This window comes from Pomacea canaliculata, linkage group LG14, assembly GCF_003073045.1.
Source record: "Pomacea canaliculata isolate SZHN2017 linkage group LG14, ASM307304v1, whole genome shotgun sequence".
In the NCBI taxonomy this organism is placed as follows: domain Eukaryota; kingdom Metazoa; phylum Mollusca; class Gastropoda; order Architaenioglossa; family Ampullariidae; genus Pomacea; species Pomacea canaliculata.
In genome coordinates this window covers 14,913,247-14,925,237 of record NC_037603.1, presented here as the reverse complement: position 1 = coordinate 14,925,237, position 11,991 = coordinate 14,913,247, and the positions used below count along the sequence as shown (strand labels likewise).

General features: G+C 37.1%; 1 long non-coding RNA gene across 1 annotated transcript; it reads left to right on the top strand.

The window, feature by feature from the left end:
* Positions 1-1,544: 1,544 nt before the first annotated feature.
* LOC112555838 lies at positions 1,545-11,045 on the top strand. The gene is made up of 12 exons (XR_003097541.1): positions 1,545-1,559; positions 3,656-3,953; positions 5,184-5,294; positions 5,973-6,072; positions 6,204-6,302; positions 6,599-6,724; positions 6,868-7,010; positions 7,278-7,543; positions 7,879-7,926; positions 8,711-8,771; positions 9,068-9,161; positions 10,587-11,045. It is a non-coding gene; the product is annotated as an uncharacterized LOC112555838 (long non-coding RNA).
* Positions 11,046-11,991: the final 946 nt, after the last annotated feature.

Genomic DNA, 11,991 nt, shown 5'->3' with positions numbered 1-11,991 from the left:
GGAAGAATTATAGCATATCGATAGTATGACTAGCAGGTATTATAACTTAGAACTTGTTACTTTCAATGAGATAGTGATTTTGAAAATAGATGACTTTAAAAAATCTTACGAGTAACGTAGTCTGAAAAATAATTTGAAAAAAATTGAATTGTTACTGTAATAAGAAAAAGATGGCCGCCACTATAATGAGAAACAAAAAATCTCCTACTATGGGATGACTTCTGATGTTGTATGAGCTTTAGGTGAGCCCGAGTAAATTCATCATCATCATCATCATCACCACCACCATCATCTTCTATTTCTAAAATATAACCAACTTAATGGGCTGCTAAGGTAGTCTTAACCAGCCTCAGTTTGACAACCACAAACCATGGGTTAGCAAGGCTCCTACAGGTTTACTTTTATCTAGAAAGCGCGAATGTATCATGGATGAAAAGGAGGAAATGAAAGAACTTGACAAGAAATTTCGAGATGGCGCTGAATAAAATATTGGTTCGTGAAACAAAGAAAGAGGAGATAGAATGTGGTGATACAGTCGCTAATTATTTCAATCAGGTTTCTTCCAGATTCCATGTACATGACTGTTCTCTCGCCATCTTGTGAGGTCGCATGCAGGACTGTGTTTTATCTTTGACAGGATCAATCCTTTTGATGATCGCCGTCCAGATGGTCTGAAAGGAAATGTTTATGTCCCGTGCCCAGCAGCAAAACCCATTGTTGACACGATTGGCTTAAACGGCTTCTGACATGATTTTTTTCTTTGTTGAAAAGTTAAACAATCACTTCAGTGCAAAAGAAGAATGTCAAACAAGAAATAAACGATTTCTGCTTTGGAGGGTGGTGATGGAGGCCTTACATCCCACCATCATCTCTACCACGATTTTTGTAGTTCATCAGTTCAGCAACTTTGTGTCTGAAGTATCCACAAGGTGGGACAAGGGTTAGTCAACAGCTTGCATACGTGGATCGTCGGATCTGTGACTAAAATAAAGCTAAATTAAGTTACACACATGAAATATTTATTGTTGAGTAGAAAAGCATCGTCTGCTGAAGAAATTGTCGTCTGCTTGTATTAGCTGAGGAGCTGACAGGTAGACAAATTGTCATCTACAGAAATCATAGGCAAAAGATTAATTGAGGGTTTCCTTGTAATATGATTCTTCTTACATCTCTACATGTACTGCATTTCCAGAAAATGAGATCCCGTCTAGCCGTTACTTTGTGTATTTATCATTTATTGTAATACAACACACAATAGGACGACGCCATCTTTTCTGGTTTGCTTAGCAAACACATTTTTGTTAAAGTTTTGTGTTTTTTTTTTTTTTTATTTCAGAACCTTTCAAAAAACTAACACCTATTGATGTCTTTTGTAAAGGTTTTATCTTTTAAAAAAACTGAAATAAATCATCCTTTTTTTGCTATGTGTCACACCGGCCTGAGGCTAAACACTCAGACATCTCCAACCAACGATTGTAGTGTCAGACGGCAAAGCAACTGCTGCTTATCTCATGAAGTGACTTGCTGCTCAATTAGACTGTCTGTCGGTCATTGAGAAGGTCTGTCCTTGCTGTGGAATATGTATATTTATATATCTCACTTATATATGTAATAGGGGGTTCTATGCTTCGTTTGGGTGGATTTATAACTAATTTATAGTGAGTTTTAGTGAACATCACAAACTACAGCTAGTAATCGTTTATAAAGGTCTAACAATTTGGTCGAATTAATACCAATATTGAATTGCTGAAAATTGCTGGTATCAAGAAGTTAGAGTTGTTATGTTGTAGGACTTACTGGCTCACACAATGGTTCACAGGTAAAATAATTCAAAAAGACACACAAACAAAAGAGATCCTCAAACGACAAATTGACAAAGAATTGCTATCTTTGGCTGCTTTTGTAAATTATTTACATATTTTTTTAATAAATACAACCCGATTACAACCTCTAAAAAACAAAAATAAACTTTGTCAAGAAGAAGTTGAATTCAGGGCTTTGTAATTAAAACATGTTCACCTGCCTATAGAATATAATTAAGTTCTCCTTAATCAGCGAGGTGTCAATGTTGTGTATTTATGGACTAACAAACCATATTTCATAAAATAAAAGATCCTTTCTTTGGGAAAATATTTTTAAAGATGTTAATAAGAATTTTTCTTTCAACTGATAGGTATTTATGACTACTTGCCTGTTAGTGTCAAGAAAACTAAAGTTGTTGTCTTTTTTGTGTGTGTGTGTGTTTTAAAGTTGTTGTCTTTTCCAAATGGAGTTAGATTTTCACTACTACTACTACTATTACAAATAACAACAATATTAATAATAATAACAATAATAATAAGTGGGAATCAATGCAAAGCAGTATGTCAGCCAAAGGCAGACTCATTGCGGGGAAGAAAATCACAAAAAAGAATTATGTGAGAAGCATATATTATAATTATAGAATATATAAGGTCTCTTTTATGCTATCTTTACTATCATAAAAGATTGTGTTACAAACTTGTAAGTTTAGAACCATATAAAATAACTTACCAGTCCAGACCCAGCTGTTTTAATTCTCCAAGCTGACAACTTCAGTGAACTCAGTATACAGCATGCCAGACTAGAGACAAAGTTCACTTTATTCTAGAATGCAATTAATTCAATGAGAAAGAAAAGAAACAATTTCAACATTTTATCTTAAACATCCTAATGCAATTAAATTTCACAACCTTATCTGCTACTGTAAAGGTTGCACCGAGAAACTTTTCCAATTCATAAAATTATTTGTGAAAGTTTTGCTCAGGAGCTGTAGGCACACACACTCCTATGTCAGTTTTGCCTCTGAAATAAGTAATAGATTTTTTACAACTGAATGGAAATAAAATATACAGAGTTGTGTCACCTTGGCCTTTAGGCGACATCTTTAAGAGCGAGCGTGGCGTGAGAGACAAATGACTTTTGCCGACTGAATAAAGTGGTTCACTGGACCAAGTAGATTTTAGATAGTTGGAGGAGAATGGGATGAGGACAACACTGTCTTAACATAGAAGCGTTTTTTGTTTGTTTTTATTGTTTGTTTTTATTTATTTTTTATTTTAATTTTATTTTTTATTTATTTATTTTATTTTTTTTTTTTTTTTTTTTTTTTTTTGGTATTTTACACTTTGGATTCGGTGTACCAGAAGGCTGAAAAAGACCCTGTCTTAAAGTTAATTATAAATATTTTTTTTTAATTTTATCGTCCCGAGGTTAACAATACATACATGATTTGCTTTTGACAGCTCAGTGCCCCCAGCCATTGCTGATTGGTGACAGCAGTGTTAAATCAACCGTGAAGCACCTGTATCTTGATTGATTGAGCTATTACCTTGTGCTTGATACTGTCTCTTTAATGATAGCAGCTTACTACTTACTTAACATTGCCTCTTGAATCCCATTATGCTCCTTTGACAATAAAAACTGATATTATGTATATCTGTATATGGAAATATGATCGTGGGAAGGCAACTAATATATATTGTATGCTCCGTGGGGTAATTTTAAAACAGTTCCCACGTAAACTGGGACACAACCACACATATACACAAAATCATCTTACAGTGGGATGCCGGGAAATTGTTCCCTTAAGCTACTTTGTGTCTGTTTATAATTTCTGATTTTTGATTGTCTCAAGCGCTTTAGGCAAATAACAAAACAGCTTCTGCGCCTTTGTACCGTGAAGTGCCTGAAGGAGGGAGGAAGACAGGTATTAAAGCAAAACCTCGCCGAAGTCTTGCCATCCTCGAGATGAAGAGGACAGCTTTCACCATGCTGTCACACGTTCTAGCTAGCAGCCTTGTCATCCACCTTGTGTCTCTGTCATCGCTTATTCCTTCCTCGGTAGCGCAAGACTACTCGGGCACCGGGTATGTCATCAGTAGACCTCCAGCAAGGTATTACCACGAAGATGTCGGGGACGCTGTCTACAACAGGTAAGAAGTTGGGATGATTTTCTTCATCGAGTTTATTATCTGATTGTTTAAAACTGAATCGTCTTTTCTTTTGCCACCAGCAAAGCGGGCTCAAGAAGCTTTACCCCAAAAAAAAAAAAAATGATGATGATGATGATGATGATGCTGATGATGGTTAGGGTACAATTCCGGCAATTGTAGATTCGATGAAGTATAAGTTATCAGGAAGTATTTAAAAAATCCACGGAGCAAGAGACAGAATGAAGCCATTTCTCATCGTAAGTGCAGTCTACATCCTGTACACCCACATATCCCAACTCTAAACACAAAGACAAAGATGGGGACTGTGAAATCTCAAATGTCAAATAAAAAGAAGCTCAAAAGAAACAGGATATATCAAGTTTCAAGCACACCCAGGGGGGACATCTCTTTGCTACCTTCTCTCTCTCATTAATGTTTTTACCTCTCTTTTATAAATAAAAAAAAAGTTTTCACTTCCTCCCCTCCAGGCCAGGGAATCGCTTATCATTTTAAGTTGAAACATTTGCTCTACATCCCACAAAGTGAGGAACCTGCTTACATTGCTGATCTTGTATTTGTGAATGTAGAACTACTGAAATATATCCACCAAATTATTGCACTTTGGACCTTCGTAATCTCTCTCTTTTCCTCTTTGTTTTCTTCCTCAGTTATTTCATTCACCTTTCCCCTCTCTGTCTCTATGTCTGTGTCTACGTCTCTCCCCTACTTTTTCAGTCACCCTTCCCCCTGTCTTCTTTCTCTCTCTCTCTTAATTTCTTTCATTATGTTTCTTTGTCTGTCTGTCTGTCTGTCTGTCTGTCTGTCTGTCTGTCTGTCTGTCTGTCTGTCTGTCTGTCTGTCTGTCTGTCTGTCTGTCTGTCTGTCTGTCTGTCTCCCATTCGCTCTCCCATTCGCTCTCTCTTTCTCTCGCTCTCTCTCTGGTATCCACCTCTTCATCTCTTCCAATCCTGTCATTTCCTGTCTCTGGAGTTGAACGACATCTATATTTATTTCCTGTAGATTTTACTAATGACACCTATAGCCACTCACAGGTGTACGATAGTTTGTAATGTAACCTGTGTGTGTGTGTGTAAATGTAACATTATCTCACATAGCTGTAAATATGTAAATATATTTTCTTAATGAGCTGCAATGTAATGCATTGTAATGAGATGTACACACATGGATACAACAATTGTTTTAGAGCTTATCCACTTTCTCTTTTAATAGCAAGCCTTACATCAGTGGAGACGACAAGCCAGAAACCTTCAGCCACTCACAAGACTACGACGACAACCGCCCTGACGATGACACGAAGGTCACGGTAGTTCCTCGACATGTGTAGGTGTATGTTCTACAAGCCTTGTAATATTAGTCCTGTGACTTCTGTAGGTGTATGTTCTACAAGCCTTGTAATATAAGTTATGTGACTTCTGTAGGTGTATGTTCTACAAGCCTTGTAATATAAGTCCTGTGACTTCTGTAGGTGTATGTTCTACAAGCCTTGTAATATAAGTCCTGTGACTTCTGTAGGTGTATGTTCTACAAGCCTTGTAATATAAGTCCTGTGACTTCTGTAGGTGTATGTTCTACAAGCCTTGTAATATTAGTCCTGTGACTTCTGTAGGTGTATGTTCTACAAGCCTTGTAATATAAGTCATGTGACTTCTGTAGGTGTATGTTCTACAAGCCTTGTAATATTAGTCCTGTGACTTCTGTAGGTGTATATTTTACAAGACCTGTACAAGACATATGTAGGTGTCTGTTCCATAAGACCTTAACCTGTATTGAAATGTGTAATAATGTAGATATATGTTCTACAAACTATATAATTGCATATAATGCAGTACCTCAGTAGGTGAGTAGTTTTAGAGAACTGTACTGTATGGCAATGAATACAATTTGTACATATGTAGATGAGTTTCTAGATAAAATGTATATGTATGCAATGTAGTCTAGTATAAACACATACCACGGTGAATGTCTACAATAATTCTATTCACTTTTCTCTTTTATTAGCGACCTCTTTAGCCTGTCAAAAGGGAACTCGTATCCCTCCGCGCCCTACTCTCCCGAGTACAATAAAGAAGCAGACGGCAGCAGTGACGTCGCAGTATAGGTAGGTACATGTTCTACAAGACCTGTAATGTCATGGAATGTAATGTTGTAGGTACTTACGTAGATGTATATTATTAGAGACATGTAATGGAATGTTCTACAAGAGTTCTGTCCTTTTCTTCATTTTACTAGCGACAACTATGGCGACTACAAAGACGACTCCCGGCCTTCCCCGTCATACTCCTCCGAGTATAAGAACGAACGAGACATCAGTGAGGTTTCAAGTTACAGGTAGGTGTATGTTCTACTACACCTGTAATGTTCTACTACACCTGTATGTTCTACTACACCTGTGTTCTACTACACCTGTATGTTCTACTACACCTGTAATGTAATGGCATACAATGAAGTCTGTACTTATGTAGATTGTCTTCTACAGAAATTTATATATTCAAATGAAATGCGTACAAATTTAAATATTTCTTTCACAAGAACTTAGTATTTTAATGCAATGTAATGTAGTATATACACAAATATCCACAGAAAACATTTCAGATGGTTCTGTCAACTTTTTTTTTTCTCATTAGCAAGCCCGACGTTTTCGGAAGAAAGAAGCCAGACATCTCTAATCCTCCAAAAGACCTCCTACCCATCCCTGCCATACCCTCCCGAGTACAAGGACCCGATGTCATCAAGGATGTTCCTCCATTTATGTAGGTGTATGTTCTACAAGAATTGTGAAGCAATGAAATGCAATGCATACTATCTTCAACAAGATCTTAATATAATTCAGTGTAATGTTGTATATATATATACGGTGAGTATTTTACAACAGATGTCTACCTTTTTTTATTAGCAAGCCCTTTACCAGCAGAAGAAAGAAAACAGATACCTACACCCGTCCTCAGGAGAGCTCCTACCCCTCCTTGTCATACCCTCGAGACTATGATAACTTTCCTGATAACAGCAGGAAGGTCGGGAAATATTTACGCAACCTAGGTAATTCTTTCAACAAAATCTGTTATATATTGAAATAAAATATGTACTTATGCATATGTATATCCTACAAAAATTTTATTTGTAATTAATCTGTAATTTTACTCATAAATGTACAGGGAATGTTCTATGAGACCTGTGTCCATTTTCTCTTTCATTTCTGCGTACACCTACAACTGTATTCTACAAAAGATTTAATTAAATGCAGTGGAAGGACACATGTACATTGAATATTTTGGAATAATATTATTTTCTTTCCTCCATCATCAGCGGAAAGAAGCCAGATGGTTTTAGACGCTCACAGGAGACCTCTGAGTCCTTCCAACCATATCCTCCCACATACGATAAGAAAGAAGACGACAGCAGCAGACATCCTCGACATCTTAACAACGGTCAAGACTATCGAGAACAGAATCCTTCAGGCTTCAAGTACAACAAACCTGAGTATCCCTTCTCACGCCTCGTCAAAGGAGCAGGGACAATATTTCAGGACATAGTCAAGGACCACATTCCTGCGCTAATCAAACCCTTTTTGAGTAATTATTTCAATTTACTTTGAATACGAGTGTTGATGTATACGTGTGGTAATATTATTCTTTTCATTTACACTAAGTATAACGTGATCAATTATTTTTCTAACCCCTTTTCATTTTTTCCCTCTCTCTGCTATCTTCTCTCTCATTAATATCTTTACCTCTTCTTATAATAAGTGAAGACACCCTACCAAAACCTCATTACCCATCCACTCTCTCCCTCTATCTCTTTTGTGACGACAATATCACGTGACACCTGTTTAATATATCCATGTTTACTATATTAAGAAAACATTTATCCATCAGTATTACTTTCTGTCCTCTTTAATCATCCATAGATGACAAGAGAGCCAAGAGACCGTCCGGATATTATGAAGATGACGAAAGTAAGTTTTTTTTATTATGTTTAGAAACATTCACATGTGTTAGCCTGTTTCTGCAAGAACTTTTAGATAACATGTCAATATTATTTAACACCTAGAAATATTTTTAAAAAAGCCCAAAACCAGTCGAGCTTCGAAACGTGAAGGGTGGAGCTCTCCTGCTATAGAAATAGAATTAGTTACGACACCGAGGGTGCGAACCTTCTTTCGTGTGGAGGGTTTGGCGTGCTAATGAATAGGTTTGATGGCTCAGAGATAACAGTTGGCAGACGCCTACTCTCGGCTGATCAGATGACTGGACAATGGAGTGCAAGTCTGTTGACAGAGACAAAGCTGTCTGCGAGAGGTTAGCTCAGCTCTGGAAGGTCCTCGTAGGTCTGCTTGTCCTCTGTCTCCTCGTCCTCCATCTCTCCATTCTTCTTGACAGATGGAATCTGTACAGCTACACACTGAATGAACGCGTGGACAACGCACGAAGACGATGACAATAATTCATTTAGAAGGATGATAGGACAAATATGTCCGTGTGACTATAAATAAGATAAAATTTTAGACTGCTAAAATGAAAAAAAAATAAAAGGTAAAAAATAAGGCAGAGCATATATACAAATCAGAGGAGGAGAGAGAGAAAGAGAGAGGGAAGTGTGTGTGTGACGGTTTAATGAAAAGCCTACAGCCTTTACCTACATTACTGCTTGTGTTCCAATTTTTTCCACCCTGTTATCTTAAAAGATTTCTCATGCTTTAAAAAGTCGTTTGACCAACATAAACTTTAACCTGCTGACAGAGAGATACGAAGACGATGAGAAGGAATACATCCATCCTCTGCCGATGGCTATAGAAAGCCTGTAAGTATTCGTCACCTTTTCCACAATATTGAATATGTTTGTATATATTAATGTATCTTTATATCTTCTTTCAGCCTATTATTATCCGGATGTAGGTTTTTCCCACGGTGTGTTCTGATCTGGGGTCTAGATATATCTACACCCGACTTGAAAATTGCTTTGATGACACGCCTATAAAGATGTAAAGATGTGCAAAGGACAGTGAGCGATTGTCTTGTGAGGAGTGAAAGGAAACACGTTTTTCTTTATTTATTTTTACTAATAATACACTCATACATCTGTATGCCATCTTGCAGGCTGAGAAAGAGAACTATCAGCAGTTCAAGAAAGGAGAATATCCTTTCAGCCCGCTAGAACTCATCAGAAACTTTTTCCCCAAGTCCAAGAAATGTAAGTTCAAAACGAAGGGGACGGTAGATGCCTGCATGGCTTAGAAAATGTAGAAAATGTAGAAAATGTGTCTTTTGATATCAAAACAGGCGTAAAGTGAAATTTTCATCTACTTTATCAAATATTCTTTGCATAAAAATATTCAGTATCAGTTAATTTTTTACCAACCGCCATTTTCTATTCGATTAGCAAATCTTCATAGAAATGTCTTCTTATGTAAAAGATTATTTTCAAAGTGGGTTGTGGAGAGAAAAATCATTAAAACATAAAAATTCATGAATTTTTGAATATTTATTTAGTCAGGTAAAGAATATAGAAGTCTACCATTATGGTATATCAGTTAAAGTTTGAGAAACTTTTCTGAGAGAGAGATAAAAAAAAAATCTCCCATCTGTGTGAATAACAAAACGAAAAGAAAACTTTTCACTTTCTAGTCTTTTCATCTGTCTATATTTGTTCATCCCTGTTAAAACTTGCGGAAGCAGAAATGGAGAGAGATGTTGGTAGGTTCGTCTGACCACGTGCAGAGGTGTCGTGAAGTGCAAGGGATGGGGATGGAGGGGATGGTGGGGATGGTGGGGATGTGGGGATGAAGGGGAAAGCAGACAGCAAAAGAATTAAGCTCTCTAATGACATCACCAGAACCTCCATCGCACTACTGCTCCGTATTCGTTCGCGGAACTATTTTGTCATGCTGACAGAGCACATCTAAGCTGACGAGGGTCTAAGGGAGTGCATCCCTTGTACTTTCATTCTGTCTCTCAAAAAGTCATTGAAAGTTCATTAAGTACAAGTGCTTTGATTTGACCCTCGTTAGCAGACAGAAGACTTTGGTGTAACGCAATTTACCCCCGTGTAATGTGTGGTAATGAAGGTAATGGAATGAAATGTTGACCAGCGTTTGAAGATAGTGTAATTGTAATTAGTCCTGATGAGGATGTCGAATGTACATGAATAGTCTCCTTCTGTTTCTCTTTCGTTCTTTCTTGTTTACAAGACAACGGTGATCTCCATCATGTAACCAAGGAAACCGAAATCATTCTTTATTAATTTCCTGAAGTTTCTGTAAAGCCACTGATGGACTTAGTGGTTAAAATTCGTAAAATGCGTAGAAGTGAAATCTCTCTTGTTAAAGTCTTTTCATTGCTATCACCTTTATCTTTCTCCTACCCTCATCCCTTCAAATTACAGACAGAAAAAAAACTGACAATTTTCTTTGAAAACCTATATTGATGCTGTCAAGATTCTTTGAAAAGAATTTTTTGAAAACTGATTACTTTTTTGTACGTAAATTAAAAATAAAGAAATTTTGAAAACTGAGATGTAGAGGTGGAATTTAAAAATGTTCTTAAAAGGTTCCTAGCTGCGCTGGCAAATTTCTGACATTTGCAGTGAAATTAAATTTCCTGTTGTTCTCTGTAACAGATTAACGTGGGATGACCTGGTGACGCAGTCTACATCAGAAAAAAGTTGGTTTCTGTCACTTCCATGTTGGAAACCAGCTAAGGATCCTTTACAGGGTGGCAACATTTCTTAAACTCGAAAAGAGGCATCAGACATATATACAAGTCAACGGAAATATAACTGGAATGCACTTTGATATCAGGACTATAAAAAGATTATAACACTAGGAATTTCAGCAAACAAAAACAAACAACTCATGGCCTGTATTTCATTATTCTAATGTTATTTAAATTAAAGCTTTTTCACTTTTTTTTCCTCATAAAACACACACACACACACACACACACACACACACACACACACACACACACACACACACACACACACACACACACACATCTATAAATTGTCTTTAAAAAATGTATTTCCCTCCTGTAATTCGAGACCATGTACAAGAAAAAGTAAATGAAAGTTATTCAATAGCGTGTCGTGTTGATTTTGTTAAATGTAATGAAATAAAAGGAACACATTTTTGCTAAGTTCATTCACTCATCTGATCATGCTCTGAATTATTCATCCCTTCACAGCGTGTCATGTTAGCTCTATAAAGAACTTCCATATCGAGAGAAAAATGATAGTGGTCGGACACGAGATTCGAACCAAGGATTATAAATAATTCGTGTTATGGGGACGTAATGCCAACAGAGGTCTGTAGAGATAGTCTACTGGAAGTCTGCAAACATGCAAATTAATTTTCTATTTAAATTTCGTTTATAATTCCGTCAACTGAGAAGGATCAACATTTGTTTTTAAATTATTGGTTCTTGCAAAACTGAACCTGGGTCTCAACCAGAGGAATGCCAAGTAGTTCTTGGTGCAGACATTGGCCACTCGGGTGTATTGACTTGCCACTTCAGTGTCAACAGTTGGTTCCCAGGGCTACAGCAGCTGTTGAGACCACTTGGCTCAGTGAACCACTTCCTCTACTCGCTGAGCCTTAACTCAACTTGATTAATTCCCCTTTTTTCACCTGAGTAGAAGGACCACTGAGGTGGGAATGACCAACACACATGGACTCACAAACGCGCGCACAACCCCTCCTATGAAGGAATATATATAATATACTTATATTATATAATATGCATTCAGGCTCACTCACACAAACACAAATATCTCATGCACGCAAACTTGAAAAAATGGCCACAAACTGCCATGGCAAATATTGCGAATTGGCACAGATGCTGAAATGTCAGACAACGGAGCGGACCTGCAAACGGACGAAGCATTTTCATTTGAGTCCCTGACATCACCGGAAGTGGGTTAAAAGCATGGCTAGACACCGTTTGTTCGCCGTTTCCACTCGCGGACCGCAGATTATTTCCAGTATATTATACCACAGCGAGAGTAATGTCATATTTTGTTGTGA